Below are 13,797 nucleotides of genomic sequence, written 5' to 3' on the forward strand. Positions count from 1 at the left end.
TCAATTTACAGGTATCAACCCAGAGAATTGGAATGCGAATAAGGAAGTTGCTACATTATATACTTAATTTCGACTCAAAATATGTTCACCTTATAAAGATTTGATACAAATCTGGAATTAATACACACCACCATACTTTTCTTGAAAATTTTATACAAGGAAAAGATATTATAGAACTTTTTTATTAGTTTTTTTTGAGCAATTGTCTACAAAAAAAATTTTTTTAAATTATTTTTATCCTTTTGCAAAAACTCAACTGTTTCCTCACGTGTACTTGCTGTCACTCAATCTATTTAAACCTTAAAAACAAACCAATATCAACACCCTACCCCCACCACTATTTGCTAACAAACTGCTTCCCAAAGGCATCACACGACTAGGCTTTTTGCCTTTTGATGGCTTTTTGAGTATGTATATATAAACCTCATTGAACAATGTTGTTTGTTTTTACATACTTGAGAACAATTTTTTAATTTTATAGTTGATTCAAAACGACAGTATAATGGAAGCACAATTCTTCAAGATATGATACTTGGTATTAGGTTTTATCGTCCTAAACCAATGTTTTTTGTCATATGATGAAAGCTCTGTTTATCTTGTTAATAATCTTACCAAGATAAAAAAAGTCGATCCAATTATTTTTAAAATTTACTCCATCCTTCAAATAAAGATGAACTCAACTTTTCTGTTAACGCTAATTTGCAGTTCCAATTAATTTTATAGTGAATACAGTTTTTTGTAGCTAAATAGAAACCGTCGTTTATCAAGTATTAATTCTTATAGAAAGCATTCCCTGTGTGGATTCAAATAATTCTACTCCGGGGTTACATTACAAGCGTTTAAGGAGAGTAAAATCAAACTTATTTGAGCAAAATTTTCAATGGCCTGTTTTCTAAGCTGTGAAGATGCAAATATTTTTAAAGTGGCAAAAAACAGAATGCATGAACAAAAAGAGGGAGAGAAAGCTCACTGATCTAATGTTAAGTCGATTTAACTACTGGGAAAGTCTAAGTTTTGCATGTTTTCTTTAAAAAAAAGCAGTCTAAAAAACGTCCCAGAAAGGTAAGAATACGTAAAAATAACCAGGAAATTGTCTAAATTAGGGCGGAGAACGCTCATAGCCCAGAAATTAGTCGGAAGTAATATGAACGATAGAAAATGGTAGTTATTTTTACTCGGAATACAGTTGATGGTATTTTACTATATGAACTTGAATTCTAAGAAAGAAATGACAATAAAGCAGCCATCACTTTAATTGTGTTTAGATTGAATTAATTAGTATAGATATTCAGCCCGCATTCGATTGAGTTAAATGAATTTGAGAGATGCTGAAATTGCATTTTTAAATTGCATTCTTAGATCTCGAAAATTCTCTATTTCTCTGATTTATTAGACTGATATGCAGCATACTTAGTGAAATTTATGTGCTCAGTTGCCGTCTTGTGGACCGTTGTCTTGTCAATTTATATGGACGACCTTGTTTGTTCCACGACACAAAATGTTTCTCTTCTGAACATTCTAATTAAATCTGACTTCTCAGGTCAATGCATAGTTTTTAAAGAAAAAGGGGTCATTATGTTCAGAGAGACTTCAGAATTTTATCATGAATTTTACCATGAAATGTCTAATAAGTGCCATGATCAGAACTCTTGGCAGAGTACAAATTATAATGGAATTACTATGAATCAGTGCTGAAATTTCATGTGACTCAGATCCGGGTGAATAGTTTTCTGCAGCCAATATTTTTGCCAAGAAAATCTTTGGAAGTTAAGAACAATGTTTATTAAACTTCCTATTCGCATAATATCAATTCATCTATGTACTATGGATAATGTGGATATTTTTTGAAATCATATAGTTTTTCATCCCAAAAAGTGGCAGAAAACTTCTATTCACAAGTGCTGAACAGAGGATTAAAGGAAAAACTTGATTCATATACAAAAGGTGAGAAAAAAACATTCATTTTTCGTCGTCCCATTCCTCATTTATCGGCCTGAAGATATGAATATCTTCTTTCGAATCCTGCTTCTTAGTTTTAGAATCGGCTCCTGAAATGGTCGAATCAGTACAATTAGCAGAATAGAGTTGACAAAGCCGAAACTCATCTTCAAACAGCGGAGAGCTGCCTCGATTCGTGAGTTACGAGCTAATGCTGCTTGCTCCTTTCCCTCTGTCATCCAATAGTTTAAGTCACTATTAAACTAGAACAACATAATTGTTAAATACCTGAACCAGAGTAGTAGTGAAAATGCCTGGTGTGTAACGGGGGGGGGACCTGTCCCCCCCGTTACAATACAGGCATGGCCTTTTTTAGGTATCCTTTTCGAAAACTTGTAAAATTTTTCGAAAATTTTATTTTTCGTGGTTGACAAAGACTTGTAATTTTTTTTGTAAAATTGGTGTTGTGAGAGTGTTGGAACTTGTAAAATTTTTGGAAAAAAGTTGCTGTGGTGAATGAGTGACACTTGTAAAATTTTTCGAAAATTTTGAATTTTTTTTAAAAATTCTGAATCCTATTTCTAGTCTAATGAGACTAATGAAGGACTGAAAAGCGAAAGTGACTAACCTGATGGAATACTGAGGTGAGGGAAGAAAAAAGATAGTTTAAAATTGATAAGTTTCTGTTCCAATGTAAGAAATTTAATAGTTTTGCGAGTCTGAGACCGCACAAGTGGTATTAATTTTATGGGTTTTATTGCCCATATGTTTGAATTAACAAGCCAGTGCGAAGTAATGAAATTGGAATTTTGTTGAATTTCAAGCCTGGAAAAAAGTTTGAAGTAGAGTTTCGAACTGAAAATAGCGCTTGAGAATGAATAGAGGACAAATTATCGTGAAAATTGACTGAAAAATAGAAGAAATTGGGGTTTGAAATTTGTCTGAAAGTTGGTTAAAAAAGTGATTTTATCGGTTCATTACTGTGTCGGGAAATGCTTGATATGGGGATCAATTGAAGTTTAGTGAAATTACGGGTTGAAAATAGTTTGAATGGAGCGCTTAAGGTGTATTTTTAAAGCCATTTTGCGTCAAAAACAGACAAAATTTTGAAAAAAAGTGCAAGAATTGCTGTTTTTTGGTAGTAAAAGTTAAAAAAAATTGTTTTTCGCCGCCAATAAGCGTTTTTATACAATTAAAAAACTGTTAAAAAATGATGCGAGAAAAACTGTCAAGGAATCGGGTTTATATTAAATATTGTTTAGTGATAACTTGTAACTACAGTTTTTGTTTTTTTTTTGATGAGAAAAGGCCAAAAATGTGCAGAAATTGTTAATTTTTGAGGCTAGAATGTAGAATAAAATGTTCTATGCTAGCTATAAAGGAGTGGGCAACAAAGTTTTATAAGGTGAAAGTTTGCTCGAACAATTAATAAAGAGTAATTGGGTGTTGTTTGCATGTTACTTTTTGTTAAATTTTTGTTATTTTTCGGCATTTTTAGACAAAAAAGTGAAAGAATTGATGTTTCTTGGCCGTAGAATGTAAAATAAATTAAAGTTTCTTAGTTGAAATGCAATTTGCAATGAAATTTTACTATTTTAATCACTTGGCAAAACAAATAATAGTGATTAATTGGGTGCTGATTATTTGTTTTTTTTTTGTTATTTTTTATGTTTTTTATTAAAACAATCACTATTTTGTGAACCAAATGTTCTAGGAGAACGGTCGGCTAAGATAGCTAACTTCCAATTGTACCGTATTTAGTGTACAAGGTCAATTCAATCATTTGAGCTGAAATTGTAGATAAAAAAGTGTGAGAGATTAAGAACGAAAAGGGCATGATTTGGACAATTTTGCCTGCGATTAACACATTTATGTATTTATGAAGACTTCTTTGAAGTGTTCATGTATGACTTCATTACATGCTAGACAAAACTTGGGTGTGGCAACTGGGCTGAGTTTGAGTTTGAGTTCTATTTTTAGCTTATCTGTGCAATTGACCATGTAAAGCCAAAGTGAGGAAAATTGGTCTTAAATAGTTTCATTGGTATTGCATTTTCTTTGCGCTTCAATTCAACGCCAGCCGCATTTTTTTTAAATTCCTCTTACAGCGTGTTGATACCATACAGAGTTTATTTCTTGTCCACAACAGAAACAAAGTTATGACTGAAAAACTTTCCTTTCACGATAATAGTGACTTTTACCACGAAATTTCGTGTTCTAGCAAACAAATTGTTGTTGCTTCAGTGAAAAAATACGAAACAACGGGAACATATGTTACTCTACGACTCTTCAAAAAAGATTCCGAGGAATTTCGTTTTAACCAAAGAATAACTCTCTTAACTGCTGAATTCGGTCTTCTCGGCCAGAAATTAAAAACGATTCAAGATCTATCTTCTCGAGGAACTGCAAAGAAAAATAAACGAAGGCAAAGATCTGTTTGTGAAAGTGATTTTGAAGAAAGACCTCAGTGCGAAGGTGGAGGAGCAAAAAAGCACGACAAAAAACAACAAATTAAGCAAATGAAAGTGACAAAGAAAATTAATTAGCAAAATGGTGGAGGCAATGGTTGAGCGCACACCGGAATATTTTCGCCAGTATTCCAAACAATATCGTTACTTTATATGTCGAAGTGAGCCTATATTCGACCATACAGTAACACAGAACTTTGGCTACAGCTTGCATATGAATGACGATTTTTGTAAAGTACCTGGATCTCATTATCATGTTATTGCCTCCAATGATCAACTTCCTAATTCTTTCAAGTCTACAGCATCCAAACCATTCATTATACCTTGTCTCTTTACCTGTTTCAAACTACTTATTAAAACTAACTTAACAAATACAGTTTTTTGTGGAGAAATAATGAACAAAATTGACGAAGCGGTGAACTACAACGAGCAACACCAATTGAACTTTGCAAACTCTAAGAGAAAATTACCTAACGTTGATTGTGTTTTTACTAATATTGTTCAAACTCAAACTGATTTTTTGCCTACTTGTACGATTGATAGATTATATAGTATTTATAATGGCGTTCTGTACGTTGAGCTTTCAAAAATACTTGATATGTTAAATAGTGGCTATGGTTGTTTCAATATTGACAATAGTTTGATTTTGATAAATTTTAATATGGAGTCGAAATCTTCGAATTAATAATTGTGTTCTTTGTTGTTTTTGAAGAAAGATTTGAGCAAAAAAAAATTAGTTAAAAATTTTAGAGCATATGATTAGCAAAGCGTATTAAATCATTATCGTTCATATTCAACAATAAAGGATAGAAGTCCACATAGTTTTGAGTTTTGATTTTGAACTGGCTTAAGTTTGAGTACTCGAGTTACTTCATTGTAAATCTTTGTCAGACGGGAATAAAATATTTGGTAGTTTTGTATCGGGATTCCAAGCGGGTCAGCTATATAAACTTTGTTTTCGTAAAACAAATTAACCATCAAATGACTTCCTTCATATTGCGCTGGTGAAGCATTAACTATAATAAAACCTTCTCTTGTTAGCTTTGGGAAATTTTCCGCTGCAAAAACTCCGTAAAGACAATATTTCAAATGAATACATTTTCCCAATAAACAGCGTATTTCATCACTATCCATCGGTGGGGTAAGTGATAATTGAGTTTTTTGTCAGCTTTCGTTCCGATTAACATAAAACATTGAGCTTCTTTCGCCCAGAAATAAAATTTCTACGTGGGCAGCCAATGCTCCGTCAAATGTAAGTTGAACCGAAATTGAGCAATTTGTAAATTCTGGATGAATGAAATCATGAGAAGCCTCTTGCGTTGAAGTTAAATCAAAAACTAGATTAAAGTGATTGGGATAATTTCCAGAGTTATGCCATGCCCACCTTTGTCAAGGAAAATCCAGGGCTTCCAGAGTATTGAAGTAAATGCGGTGGTTAAAATTTGTTGAGACCGGAGTTCCAACAATAGGTTGACCAATTCTACAAACAACAATTTGGCTCAAATTGAATTTCTGGTAGTGAAAAGGATTAGTGCGATTAGTTCCGAGGTATGTTTGATTTGTTGCCATCGCATTTATCATACATCGTGCAGGTTCTTTCGAGAAAATATTCTCATGGCTCCAACTTCTTATTCCAGTTGTAGCTAAATATGTTTGTGTTAATACTTCTGTGTAGCGATACACGGCAGGTGTTTTTAGTAGAGTTTTCTCAATTGCCGTCAAAACATGATCCGCTATTTTCATTTTTCTAACGTAGAGATTAGCTTCAATTATTCTAACTTTGTGATGTTTGTTTGACTCTGAAAATATAGCAAAAGTATTTGTAGATCTTCTAAATGAAATTCGCAGAGTAACACCACTAAGTAAGTGTTCATCGCAAAATGAAATATCACTCGCCGGCTTTCCAATGAAAAAGTTTTTCCTGGGAATTAGCAACAAGAGCATTTCTGGCCGCCACGTCGTCCGCGCGGCCGTCAGTGCCATCAATTTTAGCTGGCTCATCCTCGTAATAATATCCCTGACAAACTAGCCATGTATTTTTTGCAGTTTTTTCTGAAGAAAGTTCCGTTTCAATGAATGCTTTGTGCGCATAGTTTCCGTTTGTGTTGGAAATTTTATCACCGTTAGCAGATACAGTGCATTCTGAAAATAAAGAATGTAATGCGTTGTTGCTAAAGTATGGCGCCTCTGTATTTGTAGCATCAGTTCCTGCCCTTAAATCGCCGTCATTGTTTCGGGAGATTTTGCATTTAATTTCAAGGAGAAGTTTTTGTAAATCTATGAAATTGTTCCTATCGCCCTCCAAAAATTCAAACTCAAGCATTGGACCGTCCGGGGAATATGATGGTCCAACTTTTTGAGTAAAAGCATTGTAAAAAGTAATAATTAGAGGCTGTTTTTCAAACAAATCAAGTGTGTTGTGTGTTGCCTCTGCGGCCAGTAAATTAGTAATCATTTTGAACTTTAGAAAATAAATTCCACAGACTTCTAGTCAAAGGCTTCTCCTTACGAATGCCTTGTTTTGGTTTTTCCGCGTTAGTTTTTAATTTACGCATTCTTCCTGTTTTTGATCCGCCCACTTGTTTTCTTACAGTTTTTTACACAGTCGATTTTATTGCTTGTTTTGGAGACTTTTTCCTTGTAACAACCTCTACCAGCTCAGGAGCTGCTTGAACAATTAATTCATGTCCAATCTTTTTGGCTACAGGCAATCAGCAAGGCAGCTCTGCCAATACCTGCTGCTACAGCTCCAAAACCAATTCCTCGTTGGCGATAGTGTCCTGAAAAGTATGGTGATTCCGATTGCTGTTGATAGTAGGCTTCCATTTAGTTGAATTTTTTAAACTTAATGTCAAGATAACTTTTCTTGTTCCAGCGAATGGAACTAATTGTCCTGTTTCTATCCGCAATTGAATTTCAATTGACTGAAAATAATTTGATAGTAACTTTTTGTATTCCAAGTTGCTGAAATCAACTATGTGTGTTGGCTCAATTTCGCATGGGCTACCGTTTTTCAGGCGTTGTTTTGAATCAATGACTCGAATAAGCGGAGCTTTAGTATCACCTACGTATTGATATTCAATTATGTTAACGTAAATAAAAATCAGTTGCTTCCCTGCAGACAAAACAAAAGGATAATCACCAGCAAAAGTTTTTTCTTCGTCATCTGCCATGGTCAGATTTTCAAAAGTGTCCAACATGTTGTATCCAATATGATAACCAGTCTGCTCGGATTTTTGTTATCCGGAAAAGTAATTCCTTCGTTTGTACCAAAAAAGAGGAATAAAACTCCGTTGATTTTGTTAAATTGATAGTCAAATTGAGGCAATCCGCTAGCTGTTTTTAAGGATCTCAAAAGATGGTCACGGTTTTCATAGGAACCAATTCCAATGATAGCTCGTTCTCCTCCGTAATGTCTGGAGACTGCATCAAAAGGAATACTTTTCTCATAAAACTTAAGGCCTTCAGAAGAAAATATCTTCAAATCACTTTTGTTCCCTTGATTTATTTTTGCCGGGAAGATAATTTCACTTAATGCAACTCGCCAATCCCCCTCCAAATAAATTTTTTCATTGAAATAATTTTTGAATGAGGACAAAGTGTTTTCAGGGAAAATATTCATTGAGGCTGATGAAACTAAGTGAACCGTGAATTCATTCATGTTTTGTTATTTCACTACTGTTGTCTCTAACTTTGACCAACTCTAACTCATAAATTTTTCCTTTGACTGGCTCTTGGGTTGCGTCAATGAGACTATAAGTAGGGGGATTTGTTGTAGGTATATCGTAAATCTCAAAAACTTCGTTGGTAAATGTTTGCTTGTATCCTTTTCTAAAAGGAAGATCCGCTTTTGATATTCGCACAAAGTCCCCAACGTAAAACTTTGGTCGACAAACTAGTTTTGTTGACGCATCAAAAATTAATGATATCAAGTAAGGGAAGTCTTTCTTTGTCACTTTATTCGGCGCCAATTTCGGTACCCTGTTGACTCTAGAGTTAATGGTTTGTACAAAGCTATGCAATTGATTAATATACGAGTATGTCCATTTGTCCTCTAAATACTTGTATATCAGATTCTTGAGTGATCGTATATTTCTTTCCGCAAATGCTGATTTTTTATCGCTGAAAGTATTATAAACTTCAATTTCATTTTTCTGACAAAGAGTGCTGAAGGAGCCCTCAAATTCTGTAGCAGCATCTACCCACACTTTTTTAGGTCGCTTGCTCTTTATCATTTTCTTAAACGCATCTGCTGTTGTGGCGTATTTTGATTTTAAGGGTTCGACTCGTAGATAACGTGAGAGACAGTCCACCGCAACCAATAAATATTTTACATCTTTGTTCTCTTTTGCTAATTTATCCACATAAGCCAAGTCTAGCGACCAAATCTCATTTATGTCGTAAGCAATAACTTTGAGTGTTGAAAATCTTTTTCTATATCTCTTATGCTTTGTGTGGGCATTTTTACCCTCTAGAAACAACTTCACTTTACTTGGTTTCATTTTTGTGTTTTTTGTAGATTTTTTATGCTTCCGTTAGCTGCGGGACCTTTCGTATATTTTAACTCAAACAATTTTTTCTCATTCGTTGAGCACCTCTATGCTGAACTCTGGGATCAGTTAGAGTTTGTGAGGAATATCGTTGCTCCTTCAAAAACCTATTTTTGGGAATCAAAATAACCTCTTCAGCAGTTGAAATTGCTTAACTCAAATGGATGAAACAAAATTTAATAATGAGTTGAATCAGTTCGGAACCCGTTTTTTTAAGTAGAAGTGCTCGCCGTTTATCCGTTGATAATTTTTTCTTGAGAACACTTTCAAATATGTGTCTGTAATTTTCTAAGTCTCTTAATTTCACTCTAACAGGGCCCAGTAAAACATTGTGAAGACATTAACACAAAACCAGTATAGCATCACTATCACAACTACGCAAATATTTTCTTAACTGTTTTGGCTGTAAATGCACCATTTGCTTCAGTATAGATAATTTTTTCTCTTTCATTGTTTAGAGGAGTTGTTTCTGCTTTATCAGATGGAAGATAGAAAACTGAAGGGCTTGGCTCAGTAAAATTTGAACAGTATCGTAAACAATCAGAAGTCTTTGGATCAAGATCGATCAGCAAATGCCCAAACGGTTTTTTCGTTGTCAATTGATAGCAATGTTTTATGAATTTAACAAGGTTCAATTGTTTGCCTAAAAATTCGACTTGTTGAATATCGCGAGCTGATTTGAACAAAATGATGTGTGTTGTGTTCAAGTCTATTGTACGAGACCACTTGCTCTGTTGATAAAGATTGTGCTTTATATAAATAACATAAATGTTTTTGTGACGCTCTGCAATGGCCAATTTAACAAATTCTTTGTCATTGTAAATTTCTTCGCACGAGTCGTCTATTATCAGAAGACACTTTGCAAGGCTATTCAAAAATTCTAAATTGGCGTACTTTTTAAACGTAACACCAAGTGTTTTCTCCGTTTTGATGTATATTTGTTGCATTTCTCTGTATAAAAATATGATGGTGTTAAATTTTGGGTAAATTGTGTTTGCAATCAACTTTTTAAAAATTAACTCTGTTGTGCCACAACCTGAAGGCCCTACAACGGCCATGAAGACTCTATCTTGCGTAGATATAATTTTATTCATAGTCTTGGATTTGGTAAAATGCAAACAACTAAACTAGACAATATTGATATCCAAACTGAAGTTTCTTCACAATTTGGTTTTAAAATGGTTAATTTAACAATACAAAGAAATATCAGCAGTAAAATAACAAAGATTTGAACGAAAAACACAACTTCTGACCGTGGCAGCGATGTCTGATTGCAAAATTTCCATAAAGGTTTGCTGCTACTTTCTTTTTCAAAAAAACTTTCTTCTACAACAGCGTGAACTTGATCAACTGTTACTCCCTCCATCTCGAGACAAAACAAAGTTTTTTAAAAATTTTATTGAGAAAAAAATCACTTTACATAAAACAATTCATAGCAACTGAACTCAGTTAGAAAGTCTTTCATATGAACCATAAAGCACTCCGAGAGTCCCTCAGTTTTGTCATAATGAACAATTTTATGTACCCTTTTTCCTTCACCAAGTGTTGAATCTCCTTTGGCAGTGAAGGATCATTCTTGTCAATTTTTTCACCAACCGGGTGTTTTGACATCAGTAAGAGTATCGGAGGACAGACTCTGGGTTGAGTTTTTGACATTCTGCTTTCTCCACTGAAAGAAAGGTTCAATATAATATACTAAATTAGTAAATGAGCAAATTTCGTCATCAGTCAGCAACAATTAAACTTTTCTCTGTAAAAACTGGTTTCCAGTTTTTATTGTTTCGTCTTTGGAAATTAAAAGACTCAGATTCCCGTCCCCCGTAATCAAGGCGCAAATTGTTGAACTCGGTGACAAGGGTGCTTCCACCTTCGTCAATTCCTCTCTCATTTGTTAACCAGTTGAAATAGAATATGGCTTTTTCTTTTGCACAATGTTTGTTGAAAATGTTTTTGCCCTTTGAATTATTTTGACAGTTTTGTGTAAAATAGTTCACAGATATCGAAGGACACGCAAGTGAATTCAGATCAATGATAGAGCACTCAGGCAAGTCTGACAAAAATATTACTTTTTCCTCTCCCTTAGCGTAGAATATTGCACCCGGATTCGTCAAGCGAACGCTTTGAATTATTTGTGTAAGATAAATATAAGGATAGTTTCCTGTGTCCCACTCAATACCGTGCAAATTTCTAGTCAACCAACCGAAAGATTGATCTTGTTGAGTTGTTAACTCACTATAACTTGTTGGAGGTAAAAAGGACACGCAGTCAAGATAGTCGTCGGTGCAAACACCAAGTTCTTTAACAATAAATTTTTTGTTTCTGTGACGAAACCCTTCAACGTGTAACACAACTGTTTTGCTACTCAGCATTCCAATAAATGAAAAATTGACGGATGAAAAACCTTTATGTATAAGCAAAAACAATATTCATGACAAATGTCCGCTAAAACAGTTGCTGCTTTTCCACGGAAGCATATAAGAGTAGCCAGGTCCTTGGTTATATATTTCGTATATGAAACCACCTGCGTCGTGTAAAATAGCGTGCAAACGTAAAACTTTTGAGATTTTCAAGTATTTATCTACTGAAGAATTATCTAGGCCGATAATACCACCGTAGGGCCTCAATTTTAGCGCTATATCAAAATCAAACCCTTCAATTTCACTAAAATATGCACTTGTAGCCAGAAAACAATTTAACCTTACACTGTTGTTTGGGTATAGTGATGAAACCGATAAATAATTTTCGTGGATCTTGTTAAAACAGTTTCTGCATACAATTGGTTTTTCAAGACGCATACTTTCTTTTTGCTAGCCTGGTTGCGCAACAAAATGATTGGGAATATAAGAAAATGGATTATTGACCATTGAGTCGCGAAAACAATTTATTAACAACAGACAAAATGGGTTTTGATTTATTAAGCATATACTTAACCTTGATCATATAAAAGCAAATTCCTTTGAAACTGTTTCAAGATAAGGAAGCAGTAAAAGAATTTTCCTAGCATATGCTGGTCTTAGTGTGTATGTATCCTCATACATAATTTACACAATACGCTAGTAACCACACAAACACACACACAAACCAAATGCATACAAAAATGTTAACGTTATACTTTTGATTACCGTTGATAAGAAAGTATTAAATACGTTTGAGTGCTATGCAGACACGAAAGGTAGCGTAAAAGCAGTGAGGTCAAGTTTGGTTCCAAAACTTAATAAACCTGCGAGTGTAACAAAACACTATTGCGAGAACACATGTTAAGTCCCAGACATTAACAAAACTTAAAACGTTTCATATCTTTTGATCTACATGGCATTCCTCAGAGCAACGCTGTTTGGTATTTAAACAACATACTGCTTTTATTATTTGCTCTAGAAAAGAAAGTAATAAAATTGGGTGTGTACAGCTAGCACGGAAAGATTGGAAACGATAAAACGAATAGTATACTAAGGTTCACTTAAAATACAAGGATTTGAGTGTACCGAACTTAAGTGTAATAGCTACTTGAGTGACCTTTTACAACAAAAATGGAAGGAACTGATTGAACACGCCTTAGTTCAGAATTATAACTGAACTGTTCATTTCCTAATTTTCGCTTCAATTTTCATTTGCTCAATTCCAAATTTTATTAGCAGAACTGTTCCTGGATTTTGACCACAAATTCCTATTGTTCTATTCGATTACCAAAAGTCTGCTATAATCAAAGAAATAATTATAATGTCTCCTCTAGCATCATTCTAAAGGCGGGATCGACGCCTGACAGCCGAACAATTGCTTATGAGACTTACAGAAAACAGACTATTATCATTGTACAGCAGGACTATCAGTTAGATAAGTGGGTTACAGTAAATCACATGGCTGTGCCTATTGTGATTTTTTATTTTATTCAGTCATTTTGATTTGAGAAATGCCTTATGAAAGGAGCTCAATGTTTGCTGGATTTTGTAACTTCTTATGTCAGAGATTTTGTATTCGAGCCAGACACATTGGACGAGGAAGTACGAAAAATTTTTTACGATTATGACGTGAAACAAATCCCCCTGTATGAAAATGAAGAGGGCTACTGGAGAGATCTTGAACTGGTTGAAAGCATTTGGAAAATGAAACCAGATATTGAGACCCCAGAACCTTTTAGCGAACCACCAACACCTGCCATGGTTCATGATACAATTGTCTGTACAACTGAAAACAAACCTGAAAACAAACCAGATGATGTTTCGAGCAGTGGAAGCCTTGCGACTCCACCTGTGAGCAAGTGTTTTGCAACAAAGAAACGAAGAATCGGTCTCAATTATGAAAACTAAATCAAACTTATTCCTTTGTTGATATTGTTTGTTGAGTGTGCGACATTCTTTTGTGAAGCCGACTTTATAAATTTTTGCTATTTGATAATTGAAATCTCAGATAAATATGCTTGTTTCAAGTATCAAATTTTAGCAAAAAAAGCACTTCATCTTATTCGTGGAAAAAGTCACTATTATCGTGAAAGGAAAATTTTTCAGTCATAACTTTGTTTCTGTTGTGGACAAGAAATACACTCTCTATGGTATCAACACGCTGTAAGAGGAATTTAAAAAAACTGCGGCCTGCTTTGAATTGAATCGCAAAGAAAATGCAATACCAATAAAACTAATTAAGACCAATTTTCCTCACTTTGGCTTTACATGGTCGATTGCACAGATATGCTAAAAATAGAACTCAAACTCAAACTCGGCCCAGTTGCCACACCCAAGTTTTGTCTAACATGTAATGAAGTCATACATGAACACTTCAAAGAAGTCTTCATAGATACATAAATGTGTTAATCGCCGGCAAAATTGTCCAAATCATGCCCTTTTCGT

Source organism: Convolutriloba macropyga, chromosome 8 (assembly GCF_964194025.1).
Source record: "Convolutriloba macropyga chromosome 8, txConMacr16.3, whole genome shotgun sequence".
NCBI classification, from domain to species: domain Eukaryota; kingdom Metazoa; phylum Xenacoelomorpha; order Acoela; family Convolutidae; genus Convolutriloba; species Convolutriloba macropyga.